The sequence below is a fragment of the Heterocephalus glaber genome, unplaced genomic scaffold (assembly GCF_053883595.1).
Source record: "Heterocephalus glaber isolate CG9 unplaced genomic scaffold, H.glaber_assembly_v1.0 deba00001472, whole genome shotgun sequence".
NCBI lineage: Eukaryota > Metazoa > Chordata > Mammalia > Rodentia > Bathyergidae > Heterocephalus > Heterocephalus glaber.
Window position 1 is genome coordinate 73,846,005 of NW_028258315.1, and position 25,247 is coordinate 73,871,251.

Below are 25,247 nucleotides of genomic sequence, written 5' to 3' on the forward strand. Positions count from 1 at the left end.
AAGATCTAATGCCACTAATGCTCAAATGCTTTAATGAAATTAAAAGGAAAGCAATACTCCCAAAACCATTGCTGGAAGCAAGCATTAACCAAGAGAAGGATCCAACCAAAAAAGAGAACTATAGGCCAAACACACTAATGAACATAGATACAAAAATCTTCAATAAGATACTGGCAAACATAATGCAGCAAATCATCAAGAAGATTATACATTATGACCAAGCAGGATTCATTTCAGTAATGCAAAGATGGATCAACATATGCAAATCAATAAATGTAATACACCATATTAACAGAACCAAGGAGAGAAACGACATAATCATCTCAATAGATGCAGAAAAAGCATTTAATAAAGTCCAACACTCATTCGTAATGAAACAATCCTACAGAAAATTGGAATAGAGGGTCTTTATCTCAATCTGATAAAAGCCATTTATGACAAATCAATGGTCAATATCATACTAAGTAATCAAAAACTGAAAGCTTTCACTCCAAAATCAGGGATAAGACAAGGATGTCCATGATTACCACTTCTATTAAATATAATATAGCTCTGGAAACATTAGCTAGAGCAATTAAACAAGACAACGAAATAAAAGGCATAAGGATAGGAAAGGAAGAAATTAAATTATCATTATTTGTGGATGGCAAGATATTCTACATAGAAGACCCCCAAAACTCCACTAAAAGCCTTCTAGATTTAATAACCAAACTCAATAATGTACCTGGATACAATATCAACACTAAAAAAATCAATAACATTCCTATACCCAAATAACATACTTATTGAGAGAGAAATTAGTGAAACTGTACCTTTCAGAAGAGCATGGAAAAAAAGAAAGAAAGAAAGCAAGGAAGAAAGAAAGAAAGAAAAAGAAATACTTAGGAATGAATCTAATCAAGGAAGTAAAAGAACTTTATGTTGAAAATTACAGTACTCTGAAAAAGGATATTGAAGAGGCTATCAGAAAATGGAAAGATATCCCTTGTTCTTGGGTAGGAAGAACCAACATAGCAAAAACAGCCATTCTTTCAAAATTGTTATACAGATTTAATACAACCTCAATCAAAATACCAATAGGATACCTACAGAATTAAAGAAAAAAATCTTAAAATTCATTTGGAACCAGAAGAGACACAGAATAGCAAAAGCAATTCTGGGCACAAAGGCAAGGCAGAGGGCACCACAATTCCTGACTTGAAATTATACTACAAAGCTATCATGATTTAAAGCAGCATGGTACCGGCAAAAGGAAAAAAAAAAAAAAAACAGACCTGATGATCAGTGGAGCAGAATAGAAGATGCAGAAAGAACTCCAAACACACTCAGCCACCTTATCTTTGAAAAAGTGGCCAAATATCTTCACTGGAAGAAAGATAGCCTCTTTAATAAATGATGCTGGAAAAGTGGCTGTCCACATGCCACAGATTGAATGTTCAAATGGGAAGGGGAACAAGGGAAGGGGGAAGGAGAAAAGAAGGAAGGGAAAAGAAATAAAACAATAACAGGAAAAAATAGAAACAAAACTTTTATAAATAATGAGGAAAAGTGAGATTGAAGGGAGGGAAGGGGATTGGAGAAAAAAGAAGAATCAAGTTATATTATGTATAGATATAAATTCTCTAGCAAGAATATGATCATTATCTAAAATGTACCAATAAAATTAACTATAAAAAAGAACAGAATGGACTCGATGCTCAAAAATAACTTTAAGAAACAAAAATGAGACACCATTGTAAGTACTTCTTGGTTTTTAACAACAAGAACCCACACAGTTTAACAGATAGTAACAATTCAAAAATTAATCATTGTGATATAAATTGATTTTTGGTAAACCAAAAGGGAATGTGAAGCAGAAAAAAGGCTTGTTGCTTTTAACTTGTAATGACCAAAAGTTTTAGTATTATAGAAAAAGAGCACAAAAAACGTTTGCAAGTATTTTCTTGTAACTTGAGTGAATATATCATAAAAGAAAAAATTTAAGACAGGGTTCCTATACATTCATACATTGAATGGTCTTATATGCTAGCAAACTTTTAAAACTAGAGTGGAAAAATTGTTAAATTTTTTTTTACTGGATAAATCTATGGGATCTTGACAATTACAATAATAAAAATGTATTGTAAGCTGAAAAACTGACTTCAACATGAAAATTAACTGTTAGTGAAATGCATCAATTTTACACTTACATATTCAAAATAATTATGCAGTCAAAAGCAAGATTTTAAGTGTCTTTTTCCAATGCTAGATAATCCAAATCAACAGCTTTAGTCCAAAAGAAAGTTTTAAATGAAATAAAAACAGAAAAGAAAAAACATACTGGCTTACTTATTCAACAGTGGTTAGTATGGCTGACACAGGCATAGCTAAATTCAGGACTAAATTATTTCAAATGGAGTTGTTTTCTCTTAGTTTTTCTATTCTGCCTTCTTTTGTGTTGGGTTGTCTTGATTTCATATGAAAAATGGTAGAAAATAAAAGTCCAGTATGAAAAGGCAAGCATCTCTTTTGCAGAGTGCCAGAAAAAAATTCATTATTTAATACTGGTTCCAAGTATGCGTATGTCTGACCCAGTATCAGTGACTATAGGCAGTGACTCTCTTGTGCTAGTTTTTAGACATAAATCACAAAGGTTAAAGACAGCTCCTCTAAGATAAAACACTGGAGGAGGAGGTTTTTCCAGATGTAAATTGGAGAAGAAAAAAATAATAGATATGCATGTGATATTTGAAAATATATTTGAGAAGGGAAAATTTTTGGCCTATTTCAAGGATAAGAAAGGCCAGAGTGATAAATAATAAGGTGGAATTCCCTACTTTATCAACTTCCTACCTATAAAGAGTAGGATTTTTTGCCGTCTATAAATTAGAAAGAAAAAAATCAGAGAACTAAAAAACAACAACAAAAACTCCGACACGTCATCACAATATTTACCCACTTAAAGTGCACAATCACTTTTTTTATGTCCTAAATTCCTCAAGCATATTCCAATTTTATCTAGTGTTAATTTGTTGAGGGTAAAAATAATAAGTTTTGGAACAGAGAGGTTTTTTTCATTTTAAATTTTTGTTTCAAGGACTGATTGTAATGTAAAATTTATTATACGAGTCAAGATACTGTAATAAACACAGATGACTTATTTCTAATAGCTGATATTCAGGGAACTCAATGTCTGAGTAACATTCTGAGAACTGTTTGTTTGTAGTTCAGGAATCCTATCCTCACTCTATAGCATGCCTTTAATTAAGTTTCCTTTTTCGTGTATACTCTCTTTGCTCTTGAGTCACCACAGACTGTTCTAATTCTGTAAGTCTCAGGCCTTCTTCCTTGTTATCAAAAGATAAATTTCCCTCTTATTTTATAAGGAATTCTCCATCACTTCTCATCCCAATACCTAAAAGCTTATCTAAAACAGCTCCCTCACCTATTTATTAATCTCAGATTTTTATTCTAGGATTATTCCATTCCTTCAAGGTTTGCGATGAACCAGGCATAACACAAAGGCAAATACAAGTCCCTCTCCACCTGTAATGATAAGTGCTAGTATGGGTCAAATAGAGAATGGGCAAGAAGTGTAGGGGCACACCTCAGATTTTCAAGTAAGGACCATCAAGCTACTTGAGGAAAGTTATGTCTATGACAATCTGACAAATAATAATTAGGAACCAATGTCTCTACCATTTGTCTCCAATATCTCCCATCCTACACCCAACTTAGCACACAGTATTATGGTTTATTTAATGAAATCTTCTACAACTTGAGAAAAATTCACTTAGGACAAAACTCATGTCTTCTGAGTTAACTATCCTTAGCATCTGGCAGAATCCCTATCAAAGAGAAGCAATGAATAGGTATTTATATGGCACAAAATAATGGGAAAAATAAAAATTTTAGAATTATACTGGCCTAGGCAGTACTGATATTCAAAATATTTTAAAACTACCATAGTGTGTTGAGAATCATCTCTGGTTCTGTGTTTAAATTCTTATTACATCTCCTATGATGCTTTCAAATTAAGGCAAGTCAGTTATATGATCTGAGCATTATCATCTATACATGTTGATGATAACAATACTCAATTCATGGGAGGTTTTAATGATGAAACTACATACTAAGAAAAACCATTTCAGTGCTTGGTACAATGAAGGTAAAATAAATGTCTGATTTAATTTTGAGACTTCTTTTTAAAGTGGGTAATATTTGTAGATAGGTAAGAAAAACTAAAATATGCAATAACTGGTGCAGAAGGAGAGCAAATTAATTACCTTGTCTTTCATGATTTTTCTCAAGTACTTACTCAGTTTTCTTCTAAACTCTAAAATGCATTTATCCTTAATCTTTTCTATGATGTAAATTTATTCATTTACCTAACAAATTTGTGCCTATATGTCAGCCTTAGATTACAGTTAATAAGTTAATATTAATTTATTAAGAACCTATTATCTATAAAACACAATAATTTATCTTTATCATTCAGAAATTAGTTCATGCAATATTCTACTGTTTTAAAACTTTCAAAGAAAAGTACATAAACATCAAAAAATAAAATAAGAGAAATCTGACAGACTGCATAATATGCCAAATTCAAATCTTAGTAATCACTCTATACATTTTCTATCTATATTGGATGATCAATCTTTCAGTTTATTCAGCATATTAAGACTTGAAAGACTAAAAAAAATTCAATAAAGATTATTAAAATTAAACTCTTGGGTGCTGTAGTTGATTGCTGTAGTTGATGGTAAGTGAGTGTGGAGTACTAGTGCCCTAGGAGCAGATCTTCGTCTGCATTTCTCCAGCACACCCATCCCCTTCTGCCACACTCTGTGTTAGTGTGATCTCAGATCAAAGAAAAGATGGGACATCGTGGCATCTATCTGGGTAAATAAAAATCAAGACTTTAAAACACAGTAATTTATCTGAATGAAGAGTGTGACACACGGTGTGTGGTTTTCTGAGAGGACTAAGTCAGAAAGCACTGGGACAACGTCTGCTTTCCCAACTCTCCAAAGCACTTAAGTGATACATATTTACTTCACATTTACCACAACACTAGGATGCATGTGTAGGCAGGTATCTGGAGTGGTGAGATACCCAACAAATCCACATGACATAAAGCTATTTGAGGCCAGCAGTGGCTGCAAGTACATAGAGAGAAATAGACAAAAAGCCTCTGGAGTAAATATAGTCCTGAAGTAGACAACATGCCATTAACTGGCCAGGCACTGTGTTTCAGGGCCAACACCAACCTGTCTGGTGGAACCAGAGTAGAAATAAAACAGTCCTACTAGGTGTGACTCATTGCACCTTCTCCATACTTGGTTATTCTAATATTAGTAGTACTGAAAAGAAAGTTTCCCAATCTAAACACTTCAGGATAGAGGAGTATTTTAGGCTCATTTCTTGTCTTTCTTCTTTTTCTTCTCTCTTTTATCTAATTTTATTTACTTAATTGGATTTTAAAATCTCTTATTCTTTTTTCCATCTCTTTCTCATCTTCTCTTCCTTTTTTAATGTTGCTCCATCTTCCAATTTTCCTTCCCAACCTTCCCATTTTTATTGTTTATTTATTATTTTTTACCTTTATTCATTTTTTTTTGGTACCGGGGATCAAACTCGGGTCCTTCCACTTGTAAGGCAGGCAGCAGAACCACTGAGCTAAATCCCCAGCCCTACTTTTATTCATTTTTAACCTTTGGCCTACCTTATTTTATTTTTAACTCTCTTTTCCATAGTTATTGTGGTATGGCTGTTGGTTTTAATTTCATTTTATCATATTTCTATATCTAGTTTGTTATTGTGTGGTCACTGTCACTGTAGTTTGTTTTCTCTTTTCTGATCAATCCATCAAAATGATGATCACTAAGAAGACTTACATAAAAGTGGAAGAGATTATCAACCTCAACAGGTAGACAAATCTCAACAGAAACATAAGCAATATGAAAACATCAAGGCAACATGGGTCCTCCGAAGTTTCTCAACTCTTCATTAACTGAATTTAAAATGCTACACAAAAACCTCAAAAGACGGCTTTTTAAAAATGATCAATGACTTCAAAGGGGATATAGATACTAGAATGAATTAATAAGGACAATATAGAATATGAAATAGAAATTCAGTAAAGAAACAGATGTCCTGAAAATGAACCAAAGGGAAACCTTGGAAATGAAAAGTTCAGTAAGTCCAATTGAAAAATCAATGTAAATTTTCCCTACTAGAGTAAATGAAGCACGAGAATGAATTTCATGGCTTCATGAAAGAGCTGAGGAATTATGACATTCAGACAGTACTAAATAAAAAAAGTGTTATCAGTAAAAATTTGTAAGACCTCTTATAAATTTCTGGTCAACATAAAAGTCCAAACATAAATTTATGGTACTGAAGAGAGTGTCAAGACACAAAATAAAGAATAAAAAATTTATTTAGTGAAAAGACAGAAAGTTTCTTAAATCATGTGAAAAATAAGGATATCCGGTACATGAGGCATTTAGAACATCAAACCGACATGACAAGAAAAGAACCTCACCATATCAAACTAAAGTAAAAATACCAAGATTATAGAACAAAGAAAAAATACTGTAAGCTGCAAGAGAAGAAACTGCTTACAAGTTGCTTACAAAGGCAAATCCAACAGACTCATCAGCAGCAACTTTAAAATGCAATAGAGCATGGAATAAATTATTTTGAACCCTGTAAGCAAATAATTGCCAACCTATAGGTTAGTATATTCAGCAAAATTATCTTTTAGAATTGAAGACAAAAGAAAGACCTTCCAAGAAAAACACAATCTAAAGGAATTCAGGACCAGCAACCCAGCATTAAAGATACTTAAAGGAATAAAATAGAAGAGTAAAAGTAGATAAGCAAATGAGAATTAGAAAAGAATTAAACACTTTGTGGGTGGGGTACCAGGGATCTAACTCAGCACCTTGTGCTTGTGAGGCAGGCGGAGGTACCACTGAGCTAAATCCCAGCCCCCAAGAATTAAATATTTTAAAAATTGACAGAAAGGAATACATACCCTTCAATAATAATTCTAAACATAAATGGTTTTAATTCTCTAATTAAATGACAAAGACTAGCAGATTGGATTAAAAGTCAAGACAAGACTGTTTTCTGCCTGCAAGAAACATATCTCACTAGAAAAGACATACATGGACTTAAAATGAAAGGACAGAAAACAATATTCCATACAAAAAGGATCTGAAAGCAAGTGGGAGTAGCCATATTCATATCTGGCAAAGCAGACTTAAAACCAGATTCAGTCAGAAGAGAGAAAGAGATTGATAAATGGAACAATCCACCAAAAAGATATAAAAATTATAAGTGTGTACAAATATTGTGCACCTAAATTCATAAAACAAATAGTGTGCAACATAGAGGGACAGATAGCTCACACTGCAGTAAATATAAGTGAATAACCAACTTTCATATGGACAACCTACAGGCAAAAAAAAAAAAAAAATCAACAAAAAAAATAAGAGTAAAACTCTTAAATCAAATGGACTTGACAAATATCTACAAAACAATTTATTTAGTAAATACAAAATACTCATTCTTTGCAGCAGCTCATTAAATTTTGTCCAAATTGAATCATTTTAAGGCCATAAAGCAAGTCTTAACAAATGCAAATATAATCTAAACAAACATTTGTATCTTATTAGATTATAATGGAATGAGAAATCAATAGCAAGAAAAAGTATAAAAAATACAAAAATACATGAAAAGTGAACAATATACCCTTGAATAATAAGTGGGTTTTTGATAAAAAATCAAAGCAGAAAATTGAAAGTTCCTAGAATCAAATGAAAATGGAAATAACATACTGACAGAGTCTGTGGGATATACTGAACACAATATATCCCCTCCTCCAAGGGGTAATGATGGATTGAATCTGCACTATATAATCAGGCCTATTTTTTAATCTTGTTTTGAGACAAAAGACTTGCTAAATTGTTGAATATGGGTGCAAACTTGTAATCCTTCTGCCTCAGCCTCCTGAGTAGCTGGGATTATAGTTATTCATCAGCATTTTTGTTATGAAGTCAGCTGTAAGGGGGAAATTTATAGCTATGAGTACCTACATGAAAGAAAGAGGGAAAGAGAAAAAGAGATTGATCTCAAATAAATAACCTAATGATGTATCTCAAGGTTTTACAAAAACAAGTCAAAACCAAAATCAGTAGAAGGAAAGAAGTAATGAAAATGAGAGCTACAATTAATGAAATACAAATTAAAAACTAAAAATGACCAAAGAAATAGAATTGGTTCTTTGAAAAATATAGCAGATTGATAAACCATTAGCCAAACTAATGAAAGAGAAAGAAGTCACAAACAAAAACAGAGAAACAAAAGGGAATATTATAACAGATTCTAGTAAAATACAGGCTATCATTAAGGAAAATTTTGAGAACTCATATGTTGATAAATTGGAGAATCTTGAGGAAGTGAATAAATTCCTAGACGTATAACAAACTGAACCAAGAAAATATAAAAATCAAAACAGAAAAATAATAAACAGTGAGACTAAAGTCACAATAAAAAATTATTTCATGAAAGAAAAACCAATGACTGGACAGATTCACTACTGAATTTTACCAGACCTTTTGAAAAGAATGATCATCAATACTACTTTAACCATTCCATGAAACAGGTTAGTTTTGTTCAGTGCAATGTCTTGTTCTTTTATTCATTTATTTCTTTTTTGTAAGAGAGAGGTTTTTTTTGTTTGTTTGTTTGTTCGTCTGTGATTTTTACTCTGAGTAACATTTTGGCCATTTTTTAAAGATCATTGATACATGGTATTTTAGCTATTGTTATCTAATTATTTTGTTATGAAATTTTGTTTTATTTTCTCATAAAAGTAAGAACAGTGTTTTTTATATTTTTTATGAATATTTACTTGGGTTACATTAAAATGCAAAAGATTTTAAAAGTTAAGACAAATAAAAAAGACATAGAAAAGACACTTCCAGGTTCTTTCATTGGAACTAGCATCAACCTGATACCAAAACTGAATAAAGACACAACAAAAACAAAATAAAAAATATAGAACAATATCCTTGAACATAAATGCAAAAATCCTCAATAAAATATTTGCAATGTAAATTTAATAACATTTAAAAAGATCTTATATTATGATCAGTTTGGTTTCATTCCAAGGATGCAAGAATGGTTGAATATATGCAAATAAATATACATAATATATCACATAAATAGAATTACGGATAAAATTCACCTGATCATTTAAATTGCTGCTGAAAAAAATTTCAGCAAAATTCAACATCCTTTCATGATAAAATGCCTGAGGAAACTAAGGATCTCTTACCTAGTTTCTTAGCTCAGCATAATAAAGTTGTGCACAACAAAACCTTATCCAACATACTGAATAGAGAAAAACTGAAAGCATTTTGTCTAAAATCAGGAACAAGACAAGAATGTCAACTCTCACTATTCTTGTCTAACACTTAAATATTAGCCAGAAAAAATAGGCAAGCAAGATAAATCAAAGTGATAGGAAAGAAATTAAATTATCCCTATTTGCAAATATTTTCCTATACTTGCAATACTCTAATCACTCCCAATAGAAGACTTTAGATCTGACAAACAAATTCAGCAAAGTGGCATGATACAAAACCAAACAAAATTGTCAGCCACTTCCTATAAACTGCAAGACACAAAACAAGCTTCTCATTTTAATTAAAACTTTTCAAATTGTCATTTATTTTCTTTCAGAAATAAATGTCATTATCTTAATAAGAAAGTAATTACTTTCCTACTCTTAAATTCTAAGAAGTGCATAATGATTTGAAGGATATCTACACAAATAATAAGGAATCTATTGTCAAAGAGTGTTAAAATGAGAATACTAAAATAGAAGTTGTTTTAAATTGCATAATACAAAATTGATACAATGCTTCTTCAATGTATCACATTTAAATTTGTAAAGTAAACCTGAAAAGATAAGAATAGCAGGGTTGGGAACAAGATGGTGGAGCAGTGAGTGCCAGCAGCTCAGCTTTCTAGGGTAAAGTGTATGGAGTCTGGAGGACAGTGGCTTGGAGAGGAACTGATAAGTCTCATTCAGGAAGAAAAAACAGGAGGCAAAGCTTCAGGCAAAACAAAAAAGATATATATCAAAGTTACCATTCAAATATTACTAAAATAAATGTAGCCTGATTTTGAAGAATTGTTGGTATACAGGACTTGATACTTGAAATATATTTTAGCCACAGAGTTCACAATATTGGGTGAAAAATCAAAAACATTTTCTAAACAGATCACTTGGCACTGTAAAGAACAGTATATGTGGGAATGAATACAGGTAAAAAGATGCAAAAAAATGCAAATATAAAAATTGAGCTGTAATTGACAAATTTGGATGAAAAATTTCTGCCGATTAATTTCTTCACTCATGGAAATACAACATTTGTATGTTGTGACACATACAAACACATAGTAAGTAATTAACAGATATTGCACTGAGTTGATAAATCAAGAAAAAGAAGAACAAAATCATACATTAAGATAATGATGAAAAAAATCTGAAATACAGTTGTTTAAAAACCTGGTTTAAGGCCTAACAATGCCATAGGATAAGGAATTAATGATTTTTCATTAGTCACTTTTTAAAAAAGTAAATGAGTCATAGCAGATGAACAATAATTGTAAGGGTAAAAAACCCTTAAATTTTAAAATTTATCTTTACGAAAAGTTTAACTTCCTTTTTCTCCCCCAAATTAATCATTATTGTGATTTATAAATATTTAATTTGCTTGCTTTGACCTTATGAAAATTGGTTAAGTATGCAGGTATGATCAAAATATATGGTGAATGTTTAAATATAAAAAATTATTACAGTAAAAGCACACTGCCCTTAATCCCCACAAAATGCTCCCCCTCACTAGAAACACATTTGTCCCATTTTCTTTCCAGTTTCTGAAGCAGTTCTAGAAATCTTCCAGGGGTAATGGTAACATGTTTTCTACTGTAATAAATTTTTATACTTAAACACAATATTATCTTTTATTTTGCTCTTTATTTATATTTTGTTTCTCACATAAGAAAAAAATGGGATATTTATTAAATTCTTTTATTGGTACATTTTAGGTATACAACACAATTACATTTCTCATTGGGAATTGTACCTTTACATGATGCATCTTGGTTCTTATTTTTTCCCCATTCCTAGCACTCCCTTCACCCCCTCTACCCTTCTCTGTTTACAAAGACTTTATTTCCATTTTTTCCATTTCTCAGCATTTTTCCTTTCTCTTCTTTCCTTTCCCATGCCCCTCCCACTACCCCTACCCCTTTGGACCTTTTCTTCCTATTTTGCATTATCAATTATTCATTCTAATCATTGGTACATTTTAGGTATACAATATAATGACATTCATCATTGCAAATTTGCACCTTTATATAATCTCATTTGGTTCTTATTTTTCACCCTTGCCCAGCCCTCCCTTCAACCCCTCCATTCCTCCCTATTTACAAAGATTTTGTTCCTATTTTTCCATTTTCCCATACTAATTCCATCCCCTTCTATCCTTTCCCCTACCCCTCCCACATTCTTCCCCTTTGACCCTTTTCTTCCTATTGCACATTACCTATTATACTTTTAGCCTTATTTACACTTTCACTTTCTCATACCAGAGAAATTATTCGGTATTTATACATGTGTGTCCTATTTATTTCACTTAAGAGTATCGCCTCAATGTGCATCCACTTAGCTAAAAGTGTCTCTAATTTCTCATTTTTTATGGCTGAGTAGTACTCCATTTTATTTTAAAAAAAACACATTTTCTTTATCCAGTCTCCAGTTGATGGGCATTTGGGCTGTTTCCAAGTTTTAGCTATTACAAACTGTGCTGCTATGAACATGGGTGCACATATATCACTGTGGTATGATTCGTTTAATTCTTTGGAGAAGATCCCCAGCAATGGAATAGTGGGGTCAAATGGGACTTTCAGTCCCAGTTCTTTGAGGTATCTCCATACTGATTTCCACAGTGCTTGCACCATCTACACTCTCACCAGCAGTGGAGCAGGGATCCTCTTTCCCCACAGCCCTGCCAGCATTTGTTATCAGTTGCTTTAATGATAGCAGCCATTCTTTCTAGAGTGAGGTGGAATCTCAGCGTTGTTTTCATTTGCATCTCTCGAATGACCAGTGAAATTGAACATTTTTTCATGTATTTATTTGCTATTTCTACTTCCTTGTCTGAGAAACGTCTGTTCATTTCAGATGCCCATCTTTGGATTGGGTCTTTAAATTTGGGAGGTCTGATCTCTTTAAGTTCGTTATAGATTCAAGATAGTAGACCTTTATCTGAGGAAAAGCAGGTGAAGATTTTTTCCCACACTGTGGGTTGTCTCTTCACACTGCTGGTGGTTTCTCTTGCTGTGGAGAAGCTTTTTAATAAGAAGACATCCTACTTGTTGATTGTTTGTGCTAGTTCACGGGCAACTGAGGTTTTGTTCATAAAATCTTTTCCTACACCAATGTCTCCAAGAGTTCTACCTGAGCTCTGTTCCAACTGGTTCAGAGTTTCTATTTTAATATTTAGATCTTTAATCCATTTTGATTTTAGTTTAGTGCATGGCGAGAGATATAGGTCTAGTTTTAATCTTTGGCAAGTTGAAACCCAATTTTTCCAGCACCATTTATTAAAGAGGCTATCTTTCCTCCAGTGAGGGTGTTTGGCTCCTTTATCAAAGATGAGATGGCTGAGTGTGTCTGGTGTTGTTTCTGCATCTTCTAATCTGTTCTACTGGTCTTCAGGTCTTTTTCTTTGAAAGCACCATGCTGTTTTTATCACAGTAGTTTTGCAGTATAGTTGCAGATTGGGGATTGTGATACCCCCTGCCATGTCTCTGTTACCTAGAATTGCTTTTGCTATTCTGGGGCTCTTCTTGGTCCAAATGAATTTTTGGATTGTTTTCTCAAGGTCCATGAAGTATGCTGCTGGGATCTCAAATGGAATTACATTAAATCTATATAGCAGTTTTGGAAGTATGGCCATTTTTACTATATTAATCCTTCCTACCCAGGAGCAGGGGATGTCTGTCCATTTTCTGATATCATCTTCAATCTCTCTTTCCAGTGTGCCCTAGCTTTCAGAGCAGAGGTCTTTCTTTCATTAGGTTAATTCCAAGGTATTTTAGCTTTTTGGAGGCTATTGTGAAAGGAATTGTTTGCCCTATTTCTCTGTCAGTGAGTCTGTGTTTGTGTAGAGGAAAGCTATTGATTTTCGTGTGTTGACCTTGTAACTAGCTACTGGAATGAATTTGATTATTAAGTCTAGAAGACTTTTGGTGGAGTTCTTGGGGTCTTCTATATAGAGTATCATGTCATCGGCAAATAATGACAATTTGACTTCTTCATTTCCTATCTTTATTCCTTTTATTTCTTTCTCTTGTCTAATTAGTGTGGCTAATGTTTCCAAAACTATATTGAACAGAAGTGGTGATAGTGGACGTCCTTGTCTTGTTTCTGATTTTAGTGTGAAGGATTTCAGTTTTTGACCATTTAGTATGATATTGGCTGTTGGTTTTTCATAGATGGCTTCTATCAGTTTGAGGTAGAGACCATCTATTCCAATTTCTTGTAGGGTTTTTATCATAAATGCATGTTGGATTTTGTCAAATCCTTTTTCTGTGTCTATGGAGATAATCATATGGTTTTTGTCCTTGGCTCTATTGATATAGTGTATTACATTGATTGATTTGCATATGTTGAACCATCCCTGCATCCCTGGGATGAATCCCACTTGATCAGGGTGTATGATCTTCTGCATTCTGTTTGCCAGTATCTTATTAAGGATTTTCGCATCTATGTTCATTAGTGAGATTGGCCGATAGTTCTCCTTTTCAGTTGGGTCATTTTCTGCTTTGGGGATCAAGGTGATGCTTGCTTCCAGGAATGAATTTGGGAGTATTGCTTCCCTTTCAATTTCATTGAAGAGTTTAAACAGCAGTGGCAGTAGTTCCTCTCTAAATGTCTTGTAGAATTCAGCAGTGATGCCATAAGTGCCCAAGATTTTCAGAGTTGATAAGTTTTTAATTACATTTTCAAATTCATTGGTTGATACTGGGTTGTTTAGAATTTTTAGGTCTTTTTTGTTCAACTTTGGTAATTCAAATTTACCTAGGAATCTGTCCATTTCTTCTGTGTTTTCCATCTTATTGACGTATAGGTTCTGGAAGTAGGTATTAATGATGCTCTGGATTTCTGCTGGGTCTGTTGTAATTTCACCCTTTTCATTCTTAATTGCATGGATTTGGGCCTTTTCTTTCCTTTTTCTGATAAGGTTGGCTAAGGGTTTGTCAATTTTGTTTATTCTTTCAAAGAACCAACTCTTGGCTTCATTGATTTTTTTTGTATCATTCTCTTAGTCTCCATTGCATTGATTTCTCCTCTGATCTTTATAATTTCCTCCCTTGTATGAGCTTTGGGGTTGTCTTGCTCTTCTTTTTCTAGAAACTTGAGGTTCAGTATCAGGTTGTTTAATTGGGGTTGCTCTGTTTTCCTAATATGTGTATTCACTGCTATGAATTTCCCTCATAAGACTGCTTTCATTGTGTCCCATAGATTCCGATATGTTGCACCGTCATTGACCTTTAATTGAAGGAACTGTCTGATTTCTTCTTTAATTTCCTCTGTGACCCATTGGTTATTCAGAAGTGTGTTGTTCAATTTCCATGTGTTTATGAAAGTTTTTGAGTTTCTTTTGCTATGGATCTCCATTTTCATCGCACTGTGGTCTGATAATATACAGGGGATAACTTCAATTCCTTTGCACTTACTTAAACGTGTTCTATGCATGAGTATGTGGTCTATTTTTGAGAATGTCCCATGTGCAGCTGAGAAGAATGTGTATTCTGATTTTGTGGGGTGGAAGACTCTGTAAATATCTGTTAAGTTCATTTGTACAAGAGTTTGATTGAGTTCTAATATTTCATTACTTATTTTTTGTCTAGTTGATCTATCTATTTGTGACAGTGGGGTGTCGAGGTCCCTCACTACAATTGTATTAGAGCATATATGACTTTTCATGTCCATTAGTATTTGTTTTACATAGTTTGGCACACTAATGTTTGGTGCATAGATATTTATGATTGTCATCTTTTCCTCTTGAATTGTTCCCTTTACAAGGATGTAGTGTCCTTCATCTCTCTTAATCAGTGCTGGTTTGAAATCTACTTGATCTGCAAAGAAGATAGCTACTCCTGTTTTTTTTTCGGGTTCCTGTTGCATGGAGTATTGTTTTCCACCCTTTAACTTTCAGTCTATGAGTTTCCTTTTGAATTAAGTGTGTTTCTTGTATGCAGCATATTGTTGGATTTTGCTCCTTGACCCATTCTGCCAGTCTATTTCTTTTGATAGGTGAATTGAGACCATTAACATTGATGGTTATAACTGAAACATATTGACTTGTCATTGCCATGACTTTTTCTTTTTGTTGGGTTCTCCCCCTTTACATTTAATTTCATGTCGTACCAGATGGGCTCATGCTGCTTTGCTTCCTGGGGTTGTGGTCCTCAATGTCTGTTCCTAGGATATTGTGTAAAATGTTTTGGAGTGCTGGTTTGGTATTCACGAAGTTCCTAAGGTGCTTTTTGTCATGAAAGTATCTTATTTCTTCATCAATTTTGAAAGTTAGTGCTGCAGGGTACATCAATCTGGGTTGGAGGCTGTTTTCTTTTAGGCCTTGGAATATGTCACTCCAAGGTCTTCTTGCCTTGATGGTTTGTGTTGAGAAGTCTGCTGTGATTCTGATGGGCTTTCCTTTGTATGTGATTTGTTTCTTTTCTCTAACTCCTTATAGAACTTTGTTCTTCTGTTGAGTTTCTGGAATCTTAACAATTATATGCCTATGTGTAGATTTTTTTTGATGAAGGCTATTTGGAGTCCTATATGCCTCACTTATCTGTATGTCAAGTTCTTTTCCCCTGCTTGAGAAGTTTTCTGCCATTACTTTTGTGAAGAGTTTTTTAATGTCATCTGCACTCTATCCTGTTTCTTCATTGACTCCAATCAGTCTTATGTTATTCTTCTTTGCGTTGTCTAGCAGGTGCTGGATTGATTTCTTGTGTTCCCTTATAATTTTGAAGCAATTTTTCTTTTTCTCATCATTAATTGCAATCTTATCTTCTATATTTGAAATTCTGTCCTCACATTAGCTCATTCTGCTGTGTAGACCTTCAGTGGAGTTTTTCATCTCCTGGAAAACTATTTGAATCTGTTTTATGGATTCCATTTGTTTCCTATGTTGGAATTCCATCATGTTCCTCAGCTCCTCTCTAGATTTATTAATCATGTCTTGCACTAGGAGCAAAATTTCTCCTGTCATCTGAGAAATTATTTCTGATTTCATGTTTTCCAGATCCCCTTTTGTTGCCAGTTCAGTGGGTCCAGGTGGCTGAGTATCAGAGTGTTCCATCTCATTTCCCTTTGGGGTTGCTGCAGGTGATCTGGAAGTCTGGTTTTGAGACTTTTTTATGTGTTTTCTCATTTCTACTGCGGGGGTTAGGGGGGTGCTGTTGGCACCCGGCTAGCTCACCTCTTCTGAGCTGGGAGAGGTGAGACAGGGGCTAGGAGCAGTGGAAGGCATGTTGGCCCGGAAGCCCCTTCCTCTGGGCTGGGAGCAGTGGGACAGTAGGCAGCCCAAAAGCCCTTTCCTCTGGGCTGGGAGTAGCAGGAGGGATGTTGGCTGGGAAGCCCCTTCCTCTGGACCAGTAGCAGTGGGACGGTGGCTCAGAAGCCCCTACCTCTGGGCTGGGAGGGGCGGAATGGATGGTGGCCCCAAAGCCCTTTCCTCTGGGCTAGGAGCAGTGGGAGGGATGGTGGCTGGGATGCCCCTTCCTCTGGACCAGGAGCAGTGGGATGGCAGCTCAGAAGCCCCTACCTCTGGGCTTGGAGCAGTGGGACAGATGGCGGCCTGGAAACCCCTTCCTCTGGGCTGGGAGTGGCAGGAGGGATGGTGGCCAGGAAGCCCCTTCCTCTGGACCAGGAGCAGTGGGATGGCAGCTCAGAAGCCCCTACCTCTGGGCTTGGAGCAGTGGGACAGATGGTGGCCTGGAAACCCCTTCCTCTGGGCTGGGAGTGGCAGGAGGGATGGTGGCCAGGAAGCCCCTTCCTCTGGACCAGGATCAGTGGCATGGTGGCTCAGAAGCCCCTACCTCTGGGCTGGGAGCAGTGGGATGGATGGCGGCCCAGAAGCCTCTTCCTCTGGGCCAGCAAAACATGTGATATTTAATCTTGTGTGTCTGATTTATTTCACATAATATTATGGCCTCAGGGTGCATCCATTTTTCTGCAAATTTATCCTTTTCATTGCAGATATCTTTTTCATGGCATGTATATATCACATTTTCTATCCATTCATATATTGATAGACATATAGACCATTTCTAAAAATTAGCTTTTATGAGCTATAAATATGGGTATGCATGTATCATTACAATAGGATGTCTTTTAAGTTATTGATGAAGATACTTGGAAGGGGAATAGCTGTGTCAAATGAAATTTCTATTTTTAGATTTTTGTGGAATTATCACTCTGATTTTTTTTACAGGTTGTACTGATTTATATAGTCCCATTAACAACACAGAAGAGCTTTCTCTTTTACCCTGAAAACTCACAAGCATTTGTTTTATTGAGTTCTTGGTAACCATTCTTTATGGGGTAAAATAGTATCTCAGTATTGTTTTATTTTGGATTTCTCTAATGGCCAAACATGTTAAACATTTTTTCGTGTCCCAATTGGCCATTTGTATTTCTTCTTTTAAGAAGTATCTATTCATTTCTCTTACCCATTGTTAGATTGGATCTTTTATTGGAACTGAGGCTTTATTTTTCTTGTTCTTTTACATATTCTAGTGATTATATTTGACCCTTATGAACCCAATTCATTCACATGGGCTTGTTGTAACTCAAGTTGGTTGTAAGTCAAGACTATTTTTCCCATAAGAAATAATTGAAATACCCATATCTGAATCTCACAAAACATCCCTTAACTAACCTTTTCAAAATAAAAAAAGAGTTCTATGATGTGCGTAATTTACCAGAAACACTGATAATTTTCCTACTGTATTCACCAGAAAGCTACAAAGCCTAGTTTACCAGAAACAACAATTTCATACTTTACTCACCATTCGAGTTGACATCTTTGGCTTGCAGGAAGGGAAGATAAAATGAAAGGTGGTTATTGTGTGGAAGGAGAGCCCCCTTCCACAAGAACATCAGGAATCTGGCTCTCTGGTGTCCTTTCTCTTCTTGGGAGAGTTTGAAGCCGATTAGGACTTGCTTCTGGCTAAGTCTCAACCTGTTCAAAACTAAAAATTGATCTAAGGTTGTCTGTTTCTGTCTTTTCTTTAACACTGTTTTGTATTATGACATGACATTGTCATTAAGCAAGTGAATGCAATGATTGGCCTTTTCTCTGTGTGAGTCTTTTCTACAAATGTTTGTAGCTGTCCATTTTTTCAGAATTTCCTTTATTTCAGAAGAATTTTGCTGCACTGAGTGTTGATACTTGCCCTCCTCTTCAGAAAGCTCCTTAGTTGCCATTCTCTGTTGGTCAGCCAGAAGTTACTGAAATTCCTCTGTAGGCAATTCCTCTTACTGTTCCTCTACCAGTTCCTCAACATCATCACTGTCTACCTGCAAGCATATGGACTCTGCTATAGTGACAATGTCATGAACCACAGGGTCATTTGAAGGCTCAGGCTCCTCTACACAGCCTCCAAAGTCTCTACCTTATATAATTTTAGGCCACACTTTCTTCCAGGGAGATCTCAGTGTCTAGAGAGACACTGGCTCAAGATTTGTCAATTAACTCCACACAGGAAAGACCGGCATTCAGGTCATAACTCAAGACTTTGGTCATAAATTAAAACTAATATTCTGGTCACAACCCAAGCTGTTCATAATGAAGCTAGTCATAACTCAAGGGTCCACTGTACTCCTCTGTGAGCAGTAGCTGGCAAAATTTTTTTTTCATTTTTTAGGTTTTTTTCTTCATTCTGTTAGTGGTTTCCTTTTTTGTGCAAAAGCTTTTTGATTTGATAAAGTCCCATTTGTTAAATGTTTTTATTTCTTATGCAATTGGGATTCTGTCCAGAAAGTCCTTCCCTGTGCCTATGATTTCAAGAATTTTACCTACACTATCTTCCAGCAGACTTGGTTTTTCTGCTTTTATATTTAGGTATTTGATTCATTTTTTATTTTAAAATATTCATTTTTAATTTTATTTTAAGGGTAAAAGCACCATTTGTGAGACTGTCTTTTTCCAAACTATGTTTTTGCACCCTTCTCAAAGATCAAATGGCTGAATGTGTATGGGGTTGTTTCTGTATCTTAAATTCTGTTCTGTTGATCATGTTAGTCCTTCTCTAGTCACTCTCTTCAGTGAGTCACTCTCTAGCTTAGTCACTTTCCTTCTTGCTGGAACAAAATACCCAACAAAATTTAAAGGAGGATGTTTGCTTTGTGTCACTTTCTGTAGCCTAGGCTTGCCTTAAACTTGTGGAAATCCTTCTGCCTCAGCCTCCCGAGTGCTGGGATTATAGCCATGGGCCACCATGCCCAGCTTTGCTTTAGGTTGTTTTCTAGTGGTTTTATTCCATAGTCAGCTGACTCCAAGGCAAGATGGCATGACACAAAGTTGCTCATGCCATGGCAGACAGAAAACAGAGAGCATGTAGGCAGATCTGGGGAGACAAATAAGCCGTTCTGGGCTATCTTCCATAGAGTTGCTTCTTCTGATCACCCCCCTTCTCCTAACAGCAATTCAGCTATAATCCTCTTTAATCTAATCACCTTCTATAGGACATGCCTATGACAGCATAAGGGTCTTGACAGGCATCTAGATAAAAACCAAAACACTGTAACTCATGAACATGGTGGAGCCCCAGGGCTTGCTGTGTTCAGTAGCACTCTGCAGGGGATGGTGAGGGATTCCCATGAAGGTGCCTAAGAGTGGATGGTGGGCAGTGTGCAGGGTGTCCTGTGGGCATGAGAACCCCAGTGTTTTAGAAGGAATGGGTGAGTCAATCTGGGTCCATCTGGCCTCCTCTTTCCCCAGAGTCTAGTCACTCAGAATTGTTGCTCATTCACACAGCTCCTGGACATCAGTATTATGTGTTTTTATATGGGTCCATAATCAGAATGGAATTTTTTTCAAATTCTCTAAGAGCCTGGAAGTCTCTTCATATACCACTCATGGGCTTTTAGTCTCTCTGATATCCTAGTTTGTGAATATCTCACTATGTTCCTCTTACCAGTGGAGAGGGTACAATTGGGAGCCTATTCCATCAGGCTGGCTATCTCTGAAATGCCAGCTTCCTCCCTCATTTTGCCTTATTCTTTTTCAAGATAGGTTTTACATCAGATCTGGGGTTTAGGATGTAGTGGTCCAGCTTCCCTTTCTAAACCTTCCTAATACTGTACTTTGCTCAAGTTCCTCCTTTGTCTTCCCAAATGTGGCTTTCTCTACCTCTCCCATCTTTGTATCTGTTCTCCCCTGGTGCAAGTGTCTATCTAGCGGGCAAGGATAGAAACTCCACCTGTTCTTAATGATTATTTTGGCTAGTCAGTTTATATTCCTATGAATTTTATAACTTTTATTTATGCAAAAAAGTCAATAGGATTTTGATAGGGATTTCCTTGAATGTAATGATCACTTTGAGTAGTATGAAAATTTGGAGGTAGTAAGGATAACCATGAACAGATATCTTTGTATTTATTTCAGTATCCTACAATGTCTTTCAGCAGTTTTGTAGTTTTTAGTATACAAGTCCTCTGTTTCCATTGTTGATTAAGGATTTTATTCCATTTGAAGGTATTGAAATGGAATTATTATAATTCCTTCTCAGACTCTTAGGGTTAGAAACAACTTTGAATCTTGGAAATTTTCATTTCATTTGATTTCATTTGTTAATTTAAAGAGGTTTCATGCATGGAGTTTTTAAGGTTTTCTATATATAAGGTCATGGTACCTATGGCAATCATTTTACTTCATTCTGTCTGGCTTAGATGCTTTTCATTTATTTATTTATGCCTACTTGCTCTAACTAGGATTTCCAATAGTACATTCAGTAGAGGTGGTGAAAGTAGGCATCCTTGCCTTGTTCTTGATCTTAAAGGAAAAGTTCAGATTTTCAACTTCAGGTATAAGGTGACCTGTGGGCTTATCATATACAGCCTTTATTATGTTGAAGTATTTTTCTTCTATTATAGACTTGTTCACTGTATTATGAAAAGATGTTAAATCTTAAGTGTTTTTGCCTGCATCTGTTGAAGTGATTGCCATTTTTATCCTTCAATCATTTTTTTCAGTCTCTTAGCACATGTTTGCATCACATAATGATTACTTTTTTGTGGGGAGTTGGTACATGCATATAACACATTTTAATTGTTTTTTTTTTTAAATCCCATTTTCCCCCTTCTATCACTTGATCTCCTTGTCACTGGAACAAAATTTATGTCCCTACTACCCACTCTCTTTTATTTTGTGCTTTATTTTTTTGGCTTTTCATATATAAGAAACCATGCAATATTTAAGCTTGTTATCTGATTTATTTCACTTAATATTATGGTCTCAAGTGAATCAATTTTCCTGCAAATGACATGTTTATGTTTTATAGCAGAGTACTACTACACTGGATATAAATACTACATCCTTCATTATTATGACGTGGTGTATCACACTGATTTGGTTGTTTTGAAGCTTTCTTATATCACAGGAATATAACATACTGTTGAATTCTGTTTGCGAGTTTAAAAAGATAATTCTCCATTTTGTTGAGGATTTTTGCATCTATGGTCATCAAGAATATTGACTTAGACTCATTTCATTTCTTTATGTTTCTTTTTATTTTAAAGTCCTGGGAGTAAGTTCTTCTTCCTTGTGGCATGTTAGTTTGTCTTTAGTATCAGGGTAATGCTCGCTTCATAAAATGGATTTAGACGTTTTTCTTTAGAAAACAAATTTTAAGAATATGAGAATGATTATAATTCCTTCTTAAATGTTTGGTAGACTTTTCTAGTGGAGCCATCTGGTTCTCACTTTTCTTGTTAAGGGGTTTTGATTATTTGATATTCTCCTTGCATGTTACTGGTTTGTTTAGATTTTTTTATTTCTTTGTTAGTCTTAGTAGGTTGCATATTCCAAGTAATTTATCCACTTTATAAATTTTCTAATTTGTTGGCATATCATTTTTTATTTTCATCTTCAAATATTTTTTATTTCTATGCCATCAGGTGAAATGTCCGTTTCATGTCTAATTTTGTGTTTTTAATATACTCAAATGTTTGTCAATTTTTTGCTCTTTTAAAATGAATTTTCATGTCTGTTTTATTTATGGTGTTTTATCTTTTCTCACGCTGATAGAGAAAAGTTTTAAAGTAAGTTTAGTAGATTAGCTATTAAAGTAGTTGTGGAAGCAAAATAGGTAGTGTATCCCTTTAAATGCTTGTCTTAGCCCGTTGCTTCTGTTGTTTAAAGTGAAGGTTATATAGCTCCTTTGATCTGTAGCTCCACTATAGATAACATCTTAGCTCTGAAGAACACAGTGGCAATCCCTGAACAAACTTATGATATATGTGCCATAACTGTCATGTGTTTAGGACTGTAATCAGTGGCAGAAACCACCTGTGTTTAACCATTAAGCAGAAATTGGAACTTTATTTACTTAACAAAGACCACTAGGGATGAGATAATGACAACAAAAGTATAAAAGACCAGTTTCTGGTGGTCCTGCCTGCTTGCAAGTAAAACTTTTATTATTTTACCCGAATTCTGTGTCTCCGTGCATTTCTTTCTGCAATTTTCCAGAACAATGCTAAATATGAGTTCAGTGTAGTCTTTTTCTGTTTTTGAGGTGTAAAGACAGGCTATTCATTTGAGATCTCTTTTTTAGTAAGAGTTTACCACTATAAAATACTCCTATTACTGGTTTTGTTGTATTCTATAATTTTTAGGGTTTTTTTCTGTCTCGATTAATTTGCTTTTCAATCTCTTGTTTGACCCACTAGTTTTCATAGTTTGATATTTAATTTCCACATGCATGAATTTTCCAGTTTTCCTTCTATTGATTTCTAGTTTCTTTCCATTTTGGTAGGAAAAGATACTTGGTATGATTTTACTCTTTTAAGATTTGTTAAGCCTTGTTTTGTGATCCAATATGTGATTTATCTTGGAGAATTTCTGTGTGCTACTGACAAAAATTTGTATTCTACTGCTATTCTGTAGAACATTCTGGACATGTCTCTCAGGGCCTGTTACGGCTTGTATGTAGATCTTCCCAAAAGCCTCATGTGGTCATAGGTGGGGCTTTTCAGAGGTGGCTGGATCTAGGGTGTACTGGGATCCATTTTACATAATTTTTGGGAAAAATCATTTCACAATTAAATTATGATTAGGTCTGAGGCCTCAATAGTCCTGGGATGCTGTGATGTTCAAGGGAAGATTACATCAGCAGAAGACAGACATCCTGGGTCGCTGAGAACTGAGTAGAAAGGTTTCAAATGGGGAGGGCCAAATCCCTTATCAGCTTAACTCATCCCATCTACTTTTGTAAGAATGTTTTGCAAATCTCACCTTCCTAATCAACTTAAACTCCTATCAACCTATGATCCTAATCAGCATAAGATCTCATGGTGATAGGCATACCACCATCCTCCAAGACATGTGGTACTCCCTATGAATGCAATAAATAGTGCCAAGCTTGGGGTGCCTTTGTCTTTGCTGCCCAGAGCAGCACTGATCAGGACCAAAGCTCAGCTTCTTCTCTAAGACTTGTTTCCTGTCTTTAAATTCACTTTGTGTTGTAGTGGCTCACAGGAGACCAGGACTCATGCAGGGGTTCTGGTAACATCCTCTTTCCTCTTCCCTACAAGGGTGTGTGTTGCCAAGATCAAGGCTATGATGCTGGGATTGGTGCAATGCTAGGACTAAAGCTCTATTCTGGGTATGAGTGCTACCCACCCTAAGGGTGAGTAATCTGGATAAGATATAAGGGGCAGAAAGAGGGTCACTGCTTTCCCCTTATCTCTTGTCATTTGCTAATTGGTGCCTTCTGCCTGCCCTGAACTGTTTCTCCTCCATGATGCCCTTCTGCCATGCCACTTTGCCTTGGAGCCAGCTAACTATAAATTGAAATCTCTCCAAACTGAGCCAAATAAACCTTTCTTCCTTTGAGTGTTGGATATTTTGTCTCAGCAATGAGAAAAGAAAGACAGGGCCTTAGATGACGTTCATCCACAGAAATTCTTAATTTTAATGTGGTTTAAATTTGTCAAGAATTTCAGTTTATTAATGCTGACTGTGCTTCAGAAAACAAATTGTAACTATAATTTCATGAAGACATTCTACTACATTATCTTCTAGATATAAGCTTTCACATCACAATTAACTCTAAATTTTATGTGCATTTGACATTACTTTATAGTGTAAGGTAATGAAGTTTCTTTTTTCTTCCCCACATGATTATCAGTTGGTTCCAAAACTGTTTTTTTCTAAAGTTCATTATTTCTTCATTTCCCTGAACTACTTTTCTTTTATGTCAAGTGTCTATACATTTTTTTTTTTTTTTTTTTGGTACTGGGGATTGAACTCAGGTCCTTGCGCTTGCACAGCAGGCAGCGAAACCACTGAGCTAAATCCCCGGTTCCAAAGTGTCTATACACTTTTGAGAATCTAATTTCTGGATTTATTTTGTTGTAATGATTGTTTATCCTACCAAGAGGACACTACTAAAATTGCTATAGCTTTATAATACAATATAATTTATTAACCAACACAGTAATGCCATGTCTTTTTATTTTTCTTAGAAACTACTTTGAAATCTGGCCCTTGGCATTTCTGCATAAAATTTTTAAGCAATAGTTCAAGTTCCATGAGAAGAAAAAAAACTGAGAGTTTTGTTTAGTATTGACTTATTCTATTGAAAAATTCCAGGACAAATGACATCTTTACAATACTGAATTTTCCAATTTATATATATGGTTTACATCTTGTCTAAATCCTTAATTTTTTCTCAATAATGTTTTACATTTTTTCTGGATAGATGTACTACTGAGCATTTGATTCATTTTTTTATGCACTACTATAAAACACATTTAAAATTTTCATTTTGGTTGTTATACAGATGTAGAAAAATATTTTTTAATTTTGACTGTTAAAATCTACCAATTCTGCTAAATTGAAAAAATTCTAGCTATATATGCTTAACTCACTTAG

At 34.9% G+C, this 25,247-nt stretch overlaps 1 protein-coding gene across 5 annotated transcripts in view; it reads right to left on the reverse strand.

Annotated features, from left to right (window-relative positions):
- The window catches only part of Zcwpw2 (zinc finger CW-type and PWWP domain containing 2), a 185,621-nt gene that overhangs the window by 153,633 nt on the left and 6,741 nt on the right, over positions 1-25,247 (reverse strand). For 4 of the 5 annotated variants that reach the window (XM_087181435.1, XM_087181436.1, XM_087181434.1 and 1 more), the window contains exon 1: positions 18,157-24,429. The exons of the other annotated variant lie outside the window; for it this stretch is intronic. The gene's annotated coding sequence lies outside the window, so the exon portion shown is untranslated. Of the gene's footprint in view, positions 1-18,156; positions 24,430-25,247 lie in introns of those variants that run through there. 5 annotated transcript variants of the gene reach the window in all.